The sequence below is a fragment of the Lonchura striata genome, chromosome 6, assembly GCF_046129695.1.
Source record: "Lonchura striata isolate bLonStr1 chromosome 6, bLonStr1.mat, whole genome shotgun sequence".
In the NCBI taxonomy this organism is placed as follows: domain Eukaryota; kingdom Metazoa; phylum Chordata; class Aves; order Passeriformes; family Estrildidae; genus Lonchura; species Lonchura striata.
In genome coordinates this window covers 53,552,696-53,567,401 of record NC_134608.1, presented here as the reverse complement: position 1 = coordinate 53,567,401, position 14,706 = coordinate 53,552,696, and the positions used below count along the sequence as shown (strand labels likewise).

Sequence of the window (14,706 nt, the reverse complement as noted above, 5' to 3'; positions counted from 1 at the left end):
GCCCCTCCGCTGGCCCAGGCTGCTGCAAGCCCCGGCCAGCCTGGGCTTGGACATTTCCAGGGATGAGGGAGGCAGCCACGGCTTCTGTGGGAAACCCGTTCCGGGGCCTCAGCACCCTCACAGGGAGGAATTCCTTCCCAACGTGCCGTCTAACCCTGTTCTCTGGCAGTGGGAGGCCATTCCCCCTTGTCCTGTCGCTCCAGGCCCTCTGTCAAAGTCCCTCGCCAGCTCTCCTGGGCTCCCTTTAGGCACTGAAAGGGGCTCCAGGGTCTCCCTGGAGCTTTCCCTTCTCCAGGCTAAACAATCCCAGCTGTCCCAGCCTGTTCCATACCATCCTCGCCAGCTCTGGAATGGCACAGATCCCTGTCCCAGGGCACAACCCAGGGACAGCTGTGCATCCTCCAGTGCACACTGTGGGTGCCCAGCTGGATATCCTGGGAATTGTTGCTGTGCCATGCCTTGGATTCCCACTGCGACCCCAACAAGGACCTTGGAATGTCCCTCACCATCCTTGGAGCAGGAGCAGGCTCATGGCAGTGGTTCTGGCCTATGGATCTCAGATCTCTTCCAGAGCCTGGATCCTTGTGGACACTGCATGGCTGTGGATCACTCTCCTTCCCACCAGGCTGGAAAAGTGATTGGGAAGAGAACTTGGCCTCTGTTGGATGAAATGTGGTTGCTCATGGCTGAACTGGGATGTGTTGGGAGCCTGATCCCATTGTTGTTCCTGCCTCGGCTCCGTGTTCCCCTCCCTGCTCTGGTCTTGGTGCGTTCTGCTTTTCCTTGTGGAGTGACTGATTCCTTCTCTTTCCCCCTCATTGCTTTGTTTCCCTCCCTTGTTTTCCAGTGGGTTGCTTGCCAGGCCAAGGCTTAGTTGCCACAGGCTGTGTCTTGTGAGATGAGCCCCTGGCCACATGGATGTGCTGCTTGAGGGAATAATGTGCCCATCCTGGTGAGACTCCATTGCCCCAACAGATCCTGGGGTGGATCCCAATCCATGGGTCAGCTCTGGAGCTGGGATCCCCTTTGGAGCAGTGGGATTAAACAGCCAGTCTCCAGAGGCAGTTGGGGTAGTTGTGATGTCAGAGGTGTCCCTGTGGATTCTTTGGCTGGCAGAAGGATTTATCCTGGAAAGTGGGAACAGAAGATGTTTTTGGGTGCAAGTGGAAGCTCAAGCTGCTTCCTCCTTGCTTCCCTCTCTCCTGGCATCCATGTGACCTCTCAGTAAGACATCTCTTCTTCAAAGGAAAAAGCACACCTTGTTGGTTCCAGCCATGATCCCAGATTCCCAGGACCCCCAGGATTAGCAAGGATGGGAAGCTTCACCACGAGGGCTCTTATCGGTTGCTCCCAGCCCATGTTCCCTGCAGCCTTCTGGGGTTTCCTTTGGTTTTAGGATTTCACTGGGCCAAGCTCCTAAATTCACCTCTCCCACTTCCCATCCTGGGGGTGCCGAGCACCTCGCGGGAGTCCTGCAGAGCTCTGGCTTAGCATCCCAATGTTATTTATGGACCAGCTCTCTGGCTCTTCAGCTGGAGACATGGAATGTCTCCCTCTCCCCAGAGCATCTTTATTATAACATAGAGATTTCTTTCTTTTACTATTTTCTTGTTCTTTCTGGGTGCTGAGGGTGATCCTGCTCGAGCAAGATGACTCCAAAAGATCACTGACAACCTTAGCCATCCTGGGATTCCTCCTCTCTATTTTCCTCCTTTCTTTTTTCTTTATTTTCTCCCCCTTTTTCCTCCTCCTTTCTCCCCTTTTTTATCTCTTTCTCCATCTTTCTTTTTCTCTTGAATCAAAACCATCCTGTTTCTATAAAAATCCAGGATCAAGGAAAATGTGCCTGAAGGATATTTCTTACCCTCAGCTATAAAATCCTTCTTAAAACCTCTCTGAGCCAAATATTCCATGGAGCACGACTTTGGGCAGCTCGATCCCTTTCCTGCAGTTATTCCAGAGCATGTGTTCTGACGTGGAGCTGGAGTGGGAGAAGGGAAGAGAAGAAAGTTTTGCCACCAGGAATTGCTGCTCAGTTTTCCCCTCTTGTGCCAGGTTTAATTGTTGTGCTCTGAGGAATTCTGAGGCCAAAGTGATCCTCTGTTTTTTTGGGAGTGAAGGTCAGGGCCTTAAATCATGGCATGGAGTTGGATTTACCCTGGAATCTGGCCCTCCAGAGGAATGAATGGTTTTTTGGATGTGGTAAACAATAGATCTGTTAGAATTTAATAATTTACAGGAATGAATTAATTATCCCATTACTCCTTTAAAATGTATCGCTAAATTCCCACCATAAGGAAATAATTTTCCAACCTATTTCTCACTTGGAGTGAAATATTTTCTTCTTCTTACATATCATCCCACTCCTGGACAGATTTCTTCCTGCAGGCTGAAAAGCCTGGAATAATTTGGGAATTCTCATTCCTTTGCTTGACTCTGATTTTCCCAGAATCTGAGCCTGCTGTAAGCAATCCCAGAAAATTTAAGAGGAATCCCTGAGCCCTTGGTATTTCCTAGTGTCAGACAAGGATTAACCAGGCTCCTCACGGAGACGTTTGGGAGTGGGGGCTGTGCTGGTTGGCTGGGGAAGAATTGGTGCCTGTGGTCATTCCAAATCCTGGAATTTGACTGGTCCCCTCTGCAGAGCCAGGCTTGTTTTGGGAAGCAAATACTCCCAAAATCTCAGGTCTGGTTGGGGCTGCTGATTTTCTCAGCTGTGAGAGATGGACCTGGATTTTTCTGAAGTTTTCCTTGGTGTCTGCTTGGGCAGGATTTCCTTGTTTCCCTGGGTATCCTTTGTTTTCCTGAGTATCCTTGTTTTCCTGGATATCCTTATTTCCTTGTGTATTTTTGTTTCCTAGGTATCCTTGTTTTCCTGGATATATTTATTTCCATGGATGTATTTGTTTTCCTGGGTGCCTTTTTTTTTTCTGGGTATCCTCATCTCTCTAGATATCTTTGTTTTCTTGGATATATTTACTTCCATGGATATCCTTGTTTTTCCTAGATATCCTTATTTCCCTGGAATATGGCTGTCTGCTCTTTGAGGGTGAGATCTGAGGTGTGTGAGGATGGAGAAGTGATGGGAAGGATCCCAGGCTTTGCTCTGGTATTTGGGATGGGCTAGGGAAAAGTCTCTGAGAGAAAAGATGCATTGGGGATAACTTCACGCTTTCCTGGGATGAACGTGCTGGGAATGCAATCCTGGCTTTTCATATTGAGTGTCCTCAAGCTGGGCTTCTCCTGTGTTGGGAAGATTCTTGTTGTCCTCAGGTACATGGTGGAATTTTTGGGGTTGTGCTATGCAGGGCCAGGAGTTGGACTTGGATGATCTTCATGGATCATCCCTTTCTGCTCAGGATTCTTCCCAAACTCCATGGTTTGTGTTAGCACAGCTGATCATGTGTTTGGAGGTGTCCAGGACCATCCTGCTGAAGAGAGCTCAGGCAAAAATCCTGGAGCAGTGAGCTTGGGATGCCAGAGGGTTCTGGCAAGGGAGGGAAGGGAGATTTCCATGGGTTTGGGAGTGTTCCTGGAGCGTTTGTGTTTGGATTCAAAGGAAAAGGAGGGAGTTGACAGCGTCTGACCCTTGGCTGGCATCCTGCTCCCAACTTTTCCCTTGCTCCCGCCCGCTCCTGCCTCAGGGAAACGCTTACGCCACAGCTCAGCTATTTGGGATCCCTCTCCCGGTTAATTTATGAGATAAGGGCTTGGGGAAGAATGTACAGCGGGAAAGATGTTCGGAGCAGGGCTGGCGGGGGCTGGGAAGCGGGAATTCAGGAAAGGAGCAGAGAAAGGAGAGCGAGCGCTGGAAGTTGAGCAGGTTTGGGGTCGAGGTAGAGCTGGGAAAGAGAAGAGTTGGTTCAGCAGAAGGGGAAGGTTTCCATGAAGGTTATCCAACAGCTCCACAGGTATTCATGAAGGACAAGTGGCTGGAACACTGGGAATATTGTCTGTGGAGTAGCCATGTGTCTGTGCAGGGGTTGCTGGGCTGTGTGTGCACAGGAATCTCTGAGTTCGGAGTGACCAGGAGTGGATGGTTTTGCCTATGGGAATGTTTGGATATGTGTCATCATGGAATCCTGGAATGGTTTGGGTGGGAAGGGACCTTAAGGATCATCCAGTCCCACATGGGCAGGAACACCTTCCACTATTCCAGGTTGCTCCAAGCGCCAGCCAACCTGGTCTTGGATATTTCAGAGATGGGGCAGCCACAGCTTTTCTGAGAAATCCATTCCAGGGTCTTACTACCCTCTCAGGGAAAAATTTCTTCCCAATATCCCATCTAAACCCTCCCTCTGTCGTCCACAACTTCTCTGGACAGCCTGTTCCCATGTTCCTGGTGTTGGTAACACTCCTGGTGATTTTGATTTTGGAGCACTTGGTGCCTGTGAGGAGGAAGTGTCACCCTGCAGGAAGAGATCTGGAATATTTCCCTGCTTTCCTTGGATGAAGGAATATGGAATACTGGAGATGAGGTAGTGAGGTGACCACGGGACAGGTAGAATTGCCCCTTGTCCCCCATGCTGAGCCATAACAGGGATTTGGTGGTGGTGGTGGGAATGAGTGGAGAAGGAATTTTCTGGTCAGACTCCTGCTGGTGTAAACCAGCATATCCATGAGAATCCAGGGGCTGCTCCCGAAGTCTTCCTGTTGCTTTGGGATGTCTTGAGGCTGAAAACAGGGAGCAGAAAGGGCAGGAGGACAGTGGAACTTGGGGGGGCATGTCCTGGTGTCCCGTGTTTCAGGTTCCTGGCCTTGACACAGAAGTGCAACTGCACGGATCAGAACATGATTTTTCATGGAATGCCTTAAAAAAAAAAGGCTCTTTGGGGGCTTCCTGCTCATTCATCACCCTCTGCCTGCCCCCAAATCCATTTCCAAGGCTTGATGCTGGAGAGAGCTTTTCCCATACGGAGCTGCTGTGGCAGGGGGAGAACACCTTGGAAAAGCCCAGCGTGATCCCTGCCGCGGGGGCTCCTGGCCGCGGGAGGAGCGGCTTGGGGATGAGGTGGCGGCGCAGGTGACAGTCGCTGCGGGGCCTGGCTGGCGCCGCGGGAAGGTAAGAGGCTTTGCCCGGAGTTCTTTGGGAGCCGGGAGTCAGCCCGTGCCGGAATGGGCCCGGGGAAGCTGGTACAGCACAAACACATGACCATCCCTGCGGGTAATCCCCTCGCGGTCCCAAATCCCAGTGCGGAGCAGCAGCCGCCCGGCTGCCTCCCTGGCCCTCCCACTCTTCCCGGAGGGAATAGAAAAACCAGCAGGCAGCAGCAGCCCTGGGAGCTGGAGGAGCTGAGCTCAGGGAATAATGACACAGGGAGAGAGCAGGGATACGGCGGGAGCTTGACATCGGCTCTCACCATGCTCAGGATGCGCTGGATCCGAGCAGGTAACAGCACGGACCCCCCAGCCCTTCCATGGCTTGCCCTGCTTCCCCCTCTGCCTTTCCACCTCTCTTCCCAATGGGATTGTTCCCTGGTTCTCCTCTCTCTTCCCTCTGTTTGAAGCTTCCCTGCCCACCCTGCTTGGTCAGCCCTCAACAGGAGCAGGTGACGTGAGGATGCTGCTGAATCCAGCTCAATCCCAGGGCCTGAGCAGAGCAGGGAAGAGACAAAAACATCACCACACCCAGGTGGCATTCCCAATAGGAGATTCCTGGAGTCTCTTCAGCCAAAAGACTCATCCTTGTCCACTCCTCAGGGAAAGGCTGGTGCCAAACGCCAACACTGCTGGCACGGTCTTGTGATGGTTTTTCTGGTGCTTCTCCCTCCCATTTCCACAAAACCCCTTTATCCTGGACCCCAAAACTCCTTAATCCTGTGAAAAGAGCGAGAGACATCCATGCAGAGTAAGGCCAGAGAGCTATTCCTGTGAGGGTGGATCCATAAAGCCTGATAAAGGGCAGGCTGGGATTTGGAAAGGTGATGTCAGCACAAGGCTCCGTGAGGAGGAACTTTGCCCGTGTCCTGGGTAATGCCCCTTCCATAGGCTGGTGCCCTGGGAGCAATGCCCGGACACAGACAGGGAGAAACTTCAGGAAGAGGTGGCAGCTGGGCCGGATTAGAGGGAGTCGTGCTGGAGGTGTGACCAGGATGGAAACGGTGACACAGAGATCTGGCTGAGCTTGTGCGTGGGATGGGGTGTGGAAGGGCTGCTGCATGCACGGAGATGGGAAAGGAATCCTGGTCAAGGAGGAGCCGTGGGATGCTGGATGGACAGGTTTCCCTCTGCTTCCCACTCACCCTTATCAGGGAGAGCTCTTCCAGGACAGAGTCATCCCAGGTGCCAGAAAGAGGGAATTAAATGGCTCCTGGGCATGGTTATTCCAAGGAAGAGAGATAGGATCCTGCTCTGCTTTTCTTCTTCTGGATAGGGGCCTAATGGATTTCTCCTGGTGGGAATGGCTGGAGTGATCTTGTGATGAGGGTGGTGGAACAGGTTACCCAGAGAAGCTGTGGCTGCCCCATCCCTGGAAGTGTCCAGCGCCTGGGTGGATGGGGCTTGGAGCAACCTGAGGTACTGGAAGGTGTCCCTGCCCATGGCAGAGAGTGGATGGTCCTTACAGGTCCTTCCAACTCAAGCCATTCCAGGACTCCATGATCCAGAGCTGGGAGCCGTGCTAGGAAGCTGCAAGTGAACCCCACGGGCATTTCCCAGCCCATGCCTTGGATCCCTCTTCTGTATCCCAGCCTGAGGATGGCGTTGGTCTGGCACAGCTTTGCCACCCTTTCCGGGGAACCCTCCTGCCTCTTCCCAGTGGTGTTGCTGATTGGACTTTGCACTCTCTGATAAGAATCCCGGGACACTGAATGTGCCTGAGGAATGATTAACCAGCATGTGCCATGCCAGAGGACAGGGGAGCAGCTGTGGCTGGAGACATAAACAGGAACAGTCTCCTGGCTTTTGGGGCCAAGCCGGTGCTTTCTGGGTGCCCATCCCGTGCTCCAGCATCATTCAGGAGGGACAACCCTCAACGTGGGGCATTTCAGAGGGATACCAGGACTAGGGATGGACAGACAGGGATAAGATAGTGACAGAGAGCCGGGGAGGTGTCCTGCTGCTGTGGAGGGTAAACGGGAACTCTGGGAAGTGGAGGGTGGATTGATCCCTGGAAGCGTCCAACGCCAGGTTAGACAGCGCTTGGAGTAACCTGGGCTAGTGGAAGGTGTCCCTGCCCATGGCAGGGAATGGAACTCGGATGAGCTTTAAGGTCCCATCCAACCCAAACTACTCCAGGATTCTATGATTGGATAGCACGCTTGGCTATCCAGTGCCTCTCACTTTTATTTTCATGGATATATCCTTTTGTTCCAACCAACTGGCATGCTTGGCATGCCCTTGCTTATCCAACAGACCTTCCTTCTCCCTGTTCTTCCTGCACAGCAGGACATGTAATCATGGAATGCTTTGGGTTGGAAGGGACATTAAAGATCATCCAGTTCCACCCCCATCCATAGCATCTTCTCCCTAATCCAGTGGTGCTGGGTGATGTGGCCAGCCCAGGAACCCACACTCTGGGCTGGCTCCCAGTGGCACCTGGAGCGTGTTCAGGGCACATTTGAAGGAAAAGCTTCCTTCCCAAGGGAAAATGTAATGTGACACTCAGGGTCCGCCACTTATCTCACTGAACTTTGGCTGCTTTAGGGCAGTTGCTCCAAACAGGGAGAGAGAAAGGTGGGAAGAGTGGGCAGGCCTGCTGCAAATGGAGCGGACAGAATTCTTGTGGAATTCCCTGTCTACAAATGTTCCCAAGTGCGAACACTTGTGTATTTCCCTGTGTTTTGGGGTGGCTGGGAGGAGAACTGGTTGGAAAAGCCAAGGCTAGAGTTTTAAACAGCCTTGGAGTGCTTGGATCCAGCCTAGATGCAAAAACCAAGCATTAAAGGAATTTTTGCCTGGGTTGATTTGATTTTCCCTGTTTTTTTCCATAGAAAAAAACTTTGGTATCACCCCAGCTTTGCTATGGAGTGGCAAATTGTTCTGGTTTTCCTACCCAAGTAGTTTGATGGGGAGGAGACAGTGCAGAGAACGTGGGTTGGGGATGGAACAGGATTTTTGGAAGCCTCAAGTGGGAAATCCAAAGAACTGGAAGTTTCATTCATTGATTTATAGAATCCTGGAATGGTTTGGGTTGGAAGAGATGGTAAATCCCATCTTGTTCCATGGGCAGGGACACCTTCCACTATCCCAGGTTGCTTCATGCCCTGTCTAACCTGGCCTTGAACTCTTCCAGGGGTTGGGGCATCCACATAATTTATGACTTTCAATCCTGAGTGCCAATTGCTCAAAATCCACATAAACAGGAAAGCAAACATCTTATCAGCCTGCTGGATCTTGGGTTATCTCCTGTGTTATGACTAGCCAGGGTTTATGGACATTGATTCGTGGAAGCATTAAAAAGGATGCTTTGACTTTATTGGGAATGAAACACCTGATTAAGTAAAGGAAAACTTGGAAAACGGAGTTTTATAAGGGCCATCAAACCCTTTTACAGTTGATTGCTGCTTGCTGATAATGCGGTCAATGCTCCTCTCCTGAACAGACGTGGGGTTTTCCCAGATGAGATCACATCTATCCCAAAATCCATGGAGTTCTGGGCAGGGGGAAATCCTACCTGTCCATGTCCCCTCCGTTGTCTCTTGTTTTAATTCAGATTTTGGGAAGGGGTATTGGAATGGAGAGGCTGATATGTAGGGAAGACCAAGCCTGGATTGGACAGGGTTTGGAGTAATGTGGAGTAGTGGGAGGTGTCACTGTCTAGGGAAAAGGTGGCACTGGATGATCCTTAAGGTCCTTTCCAACACAACACATGCTGGGTGATAAATGATATTCCAAAACTCACCTCATGGTGTTGAGGAGCCAAAAGGATACAGGGAACAACCCTGTGAGGACTTGCAGGCTGGGAACAGCTTTCACAGCCTGGGATGAAGAGTTTGGATGCTGGAAATTGTGCTGGTGTTCTCGGGAAGAAGAACTGGACAAACTCAACCCATTCCAACAGGATGGGCTGTGGAGTGTCAAGGTAGGGACCTTTCCTGCTTCCTGGTTTTTAAGCACATGTAGTGTGGTTCTGGACATCCAATGGGCATCTGTGGATGCAACAGGTCAGGAATGATCAGCAAGAGGGATTTTTACAGGGTTTCCAACCTGTAAAAATTTGGGCTTAAGTTGGAAATCCCCGCAGGATCACAGAGTTGAACCATTCCCCATTTTCATGTTGTTAAGGTGTTTTTCCCTCATTGCTGGTTGTGTTGCAGCAGGGATTAGCTCTGAAGGTTTTTCCCCACTACCACAGAGAGTTTATCCATCAGATTGAGGTCACCATCCTGGTTTTGCCAGGAGAAAAGGGCTTTACCACCTCTTCCTTTCTTGTACCTATATAATCCCTTGCAGAGGTGATTGAGCAGAACCAAGAGGCCTGGAATCTTGGGAGTTTCTTTCACCCCATGTGAGCCAAGATCATGGAATCATTTAGGTTGGAAAAGCGTCCTGGGATCATCCAGTCCAACCATTCCCCTGGTGCTGCACTACCAAGACCACCACTATCCCACGTCCCCAAGTGCCACATCCACACAGATTTTAAATCCCTCCAGGGATGGGGACTCCACCATTGGAGCCTGTTCCAATGTTTTACAACCCTTTCCATGAAGGAATTTTCCCTAATATCCAACTTAAAAACTCCCCTGGTGCAATTTGAGGCCATTTCCTTTTGTCCTGTGCCATGTTCCTTGGGAGCAGAGCCTGACTCCCACTTGGCTCCTGTCAGGGAGTTGTGGAGACCAAGAAGGTCCCCTGGGAATGTTTTTGATCCCGGTCCCTTCCTGGGAGTTTCTGCTAGGAAAATCCTTGTGCCTGATATTTAATTTGGACATGACTCATTCCCACCTTCCCAAGCGACCTCCTGATCCTCTCCTCCCCATGGCACATCCTCAAGCATCGTGCCAGGAACCTTCCCTCTGGATTTGGGCTCCTCCAGCCAGCCCAGCACTTTGAAGTGATCCTGGGAACACCCAGGGAGCACGCGGGATGGACGGGATCCAAGCAGCACATTTGGTATCTCGACTGTATTGTCTGGGAAGTGTTTGCTAAATCCCTGGAGCAGGAAATATGTACCAAGATGGCTCAGAGTTGGGTCAGAAAAGGCAAACAAGGTTTTTTTTCAGGTAAAAAAGGAAACCTCAGTTCCCTGTGAAAAGTGGATGTGGGAATAGCCAGCATGTCAGTAATCCCTGGGGAATGTTGGGGTTTCAATAGTGAGTTCAATTGTGTAACATCCTGGAATGGTTTGGTTTGGAAGGGACTTTAAAGACCATCCAATTCCACGCCCTACCATAGGCTCAGACAGAAATGACAGCCCTGGACCTGTCACACTTCTATTGGTCATGTTAGATCCTGGGAGATATGGAATTCTCCTTGAGAGCTTTGTGTCACGTGGCTGAGGAAGCTTTTGACACCCCTTGTGCTGATTTTCTTGGGAGACAACTCTGGAGCAAACATCCCAGCTGTGTGAGCAGCAGGAAAACCCTGGTGATCCAATGCTCCTCCTTGTGAAAGACCCATGATAGTTGCACAAAACTTGGGATGGCCCTTCCCGAGCCCTGGAAAAAGTCCCATCTAGATAAATAGCTCTGCTTTTTCCTCCCAGTCTCTGGAGATTGTCCAGTCTTGACAGACCTTGGTGCCTCCCAGTTGGAAGGGAGGGAATTATGTGTTCAATCTGAACATGGTGTTCCTGGCGATGCTTGGCTGCCTCTGCTCCTGTACCCTGGTGCTGTTCCGTTCTTAATCTCCCTCCCTAAGGATTGTTTTGTGCTGGAGGGGTTTCCAGGAGAGGCAGCACCTCTCCAAATCCTGAGTTATCCCGAGCTTCCTCTGTGTGTGTTGTGGATGTCTTAGAGTTGGGCTGGTTGTGGCTCATCCTGGCACTCCAGATTCCCTAAGAGCCTTTCCAGAGCCACAGTGTTGCCCTTCTACGACATCAGTGTCCAGGGACTACATCCCTGGGTTCTTTCCTTGGAACTAGAAGAGCAGCAGGATCACAGCTCAGGATCTGACATCTACTTGGTCAACTCCTTGTGGTTCCCTGAGTGTTACCTTTCCTGGTCATTGCTGAGCATGGGAAAGCTCTGGGTAGCTGGATGGAGTCTCTTCTTGGTACTGGTATGTAGCTGCTAATTATGCTATTAATTTTTTATCAATTCTGGCAATAATTCACTCTGAGGGAATGGTGTGGGATATGGATATGGACTTTCACCACCACAGCAGTGTCCAGGAGCTCATCCACGTCATGCTATCCTATGGAAAATGTCCCTCCTGTCCCCTCAAAGCTGCAGTCTGGATAAAACAAGGTCAGGTGAGGCACCTCAGCTGAAGGGATCCTCAGGAGCTTTCCCCTATCCTTGTTGTCCCCAAGGATGAGGCCCCAGCCTCGTACAGTGGGAGCCGCCAGATGAAGTGACCTCCTCCGGTCCTGTTGTCCCTGCTCCAGCACCCTCATCCCGGGAAGGGAGATAAAGGCGTTGTCTCCAAACAAACAGGGCAATGTGCCCCCCTGGGCAGGCACCTTGGAGCCTCCCAAATGGAGCCGCTGTTCCTGCCCTCGGAGAGCATGAATGGACAAGTGCGGCATTGACAGCCGCGGGGACAGGGACAAATGCGCCTCTGTGTCCCTTCTCACACCTTCCCCTCCTCCTCCTCGGCCCCCGTTCTCCCAGGACAATGGCTCCATCCATGCCAAGGTTCACAGCTGGCAAGGGCGGGGGAAAGGCCAGGACAAGGGCGGGGAGCTGCCAGGAGAAAGGGATGCTGGAGGGAGATCGGCTTTGGTGAGGGGAGATGGGAGATGAGGGGAAATTCCAGGAGGGTTGGAGGAGAGAAGGTGCTCAAAGGGAGGGCTCAGGGAAGTTTGGGAGGGAGGGTCATCCTTTCTGGCTCCTCACACTTCCTGTGACTTGGGATGTCTCCCACCAACATTTTGTCCTTTTGGGAATGGGGAATAGAGGCTTTTATCTCCTTATCCCTGTGTTTGGGATGTTTCCAGGGCCTTGTCCACCTCATCCAAAGGTGCTTTTGCCAAGTATATTAATCTGTGGATGTAAGATAAGGAGTTGTGGGATTATGTAGGAGCAGAGAGAGCTTTCCAGGAAACAGGGAGATGCTGCTGCCTTTGGATACTTGGTATTCAGGGAATCCTGGAATGGTTTGGGTTGGAAATTACCTTAAAGATCATCCAGTTCCAGCCCCCTGCCATGGGTTTGGTTATACTTCCCACCATGCCGGGTTTTTTTTATTCCAGGTGTTTTGCCTCTGGAGATGGCTCACTGTTACCCAGATTGTTGCTCCTGAGTTTTCCTGGACACCCTGTAAAACACTCTTTTCTCCTTCAGCCTGGGGGTTTGGCTAAATCCCACTGTCCTGTAGCCCTATCCTTGATCACTGCTTTCCCTGCTTCCTGCCCTGTCTGGCATGGGATAGTTTCTCTAGGAATGCAGAGGGGTTGGATTTGGGATGTTGGCTGGGAGCTCACCAAGAAAGAACTCCCAGGAAGGAGGGGGTCAGGTACTAGGAGTAATCCTTGCCCCTCCATGTAGGTTTGGTGGGATGTGGCTGTTCCAAGCCCTTATCATTGCTCTGTTGATTAGTCCATTTTAATTCCATGACAACCGAATTCTCACAAACCCCCAAGTGCTTACCCCTCAGTTTGGTGTTTTCCTTGGGATTTTATCCACAGATCCCAGAGCTCATCTTTGGCCGTGTTTTTGGTGTGGAATCAATTGGAATTTGGACCTTGTATTTTTGGTGCAGTATGAGCAGGGCATGCAGGAGCTGCCCCTTTGCTTTGTAAGGACAGGGCTGTCCTTGGGGATGGGCTGGCTGGGGAATGTACCCAGGATGGGACACAGGGTGTGGATGAACCTCAGCATTGCCTGGGACAGTCCCATCTTTTGTGATGGGAAGGGACATAGGCTGGGTTGGGATGTGTAGGGACCTAATCCAGGTGTCCTAATCCAAAGGAAACTGCTCAGGGAGGATATTCCTGGGTGGAGCAAAGGATGACAGTAATGGGATGAGGAGGAGCTGTGGATCAGAGAAAGGGCTTGGGATCCCCTGGAAATGCCTTGGACAGCCGGGATTTAGCTCTGGGGTGGTCTTTGGGGAGCTGTGGGAGTGCAGGCTCTGTGTCCTGCTCCGGTTACAGGAGCCCTGTTTGGGGGCTGGTTATCGTCCCAGGCAGGTAATAAAGAGCATTAATTAAGCAGGAATGCTGGGCGGGAGCCAGGGGCTCCTCCAGGGTCACCAGAGGGGATGGAAGCAGCCCAGAGTTGGGCACATGGGGCAATAGGGACATCATCCTGCTGTTCCTTATGGAAGCAGCTTTGTCCAGGTGTGCAGCCCAAGTTTCTGTATTTGCTGAGGTGGCAGGCATGGGAGGGATGTTATTCCCAGCTGGAGCAGCTTCTCCCTGCGTGGCAGAGCCGTCCAGGATGGGGAGAAGCTCCGAAGCCAAGCACTGGCCCTGCAGCTCCCCGGGCTTAGGCGGTGTTTGGTTTGTTTGCCATGGCCCGGATTCCTGGTGCTCGCGGCCAGGCCAGCAGCCAATCCTCCCGGGCCGAAGGATAAACACGGCAGGAGGGAGAAGGGGGTGAGGAGTGGCGCGGGGCCCCGGGAATGTGCCGATGCTGCAGCCTGGCTTGAGGATTGCACAACGGAGCCCCGGTGCACAGACACAGGGATGAGCCCAGGGATGTGCCGAGGCTCTCCCCCTCGCCAAGCACTGGCACTGCTGTGGCATCCCAGGTAATTCCTGGTGGAGCTTCGTGCTGTGTGTTCTGCTCATCCATGTATCCCACTGCTGCTCCAGCACATGCTGGAGAACCATTAGGAGGGTGACCACATGGAGCCAGAAGCTCCTGGGGTTTCCTGATCCTATTCTACTGTGCACCAGTTGGGATACTTTATCACCTCCCAGGCTGTTCCACACCTCAGTTTTCCCTGAAAATTCTCTGGTATGTGGCTCCAATGGCACTGGGAAGCTCTAGGCTTGGCACAGCCTCTTCTCCTGCTCCTTTTCTTCCTTCTCCCCGGTGTCTGCCCACCCCTGGCTGATGCTCCCCAGCCCCTGCGGAGTGCTGACCTCGTCGTCATCTCCAGCTTCCCACATCTGGTTCGTGTTAGCGCATCCCGGGATGAAGTTCTCCAGCTCTCTCCCTTCCTCCCACCCCCAGGTGACCCAGGCAGGATTAGGGGTGATTTGAAGACAGGCAACAGAGTAGGAATTGAAGAGGGAGGGGGGACTGTTATAAATAGAAATTCCATAAACTTCTCAGCCTATCACTCCAGGAAAATTCCGGGTTAAATCCCTCAGACCTGTAAATATGACAGTCCACAGAGGCCAGGCTCTGTTAACTCTTTCCAAGCCCTATGGCATCGTGCCCATCTCTGGGAGCACCCAAAACTGGGACAAGGAGCCGGGAAGGTGCCACCAGGAGGGACGAGCCAGTCAGAGCAGGGGCAGGGAGGAGGCGGCGGGGTGAGAAGCACCTCCGTTGGATGTGGGGCGTGTTTGGAAGTTTGGGGAAGGCAGAGAAAACCAGTCCAAACATTGGGATTCCTGACATTCTCACACGTCCAGGGGCCTCAGCCCGCCCGGCTCTGCTCACGAGGAGGGTGCCGAGGGTTTTAACTTCTTCAGGCAGAGGTTGGGGT

The 14,706-nt window shown here is 51.9% G+C and overlaps 1 protein-coding gene across 7 annotated transcripts in view; it reads left to right on the top strand.

The window, feature by feature from the left end:
* MYRF (myelin regulatory factor) overlaps positions 1-14,706 on the top strand; it is a 56,997-nt gene that overhangs the window by 13,337 nt on the left and 28,954 nt on the right. The gene's annotated exons all lie outside the window — the stretch shown is intronic.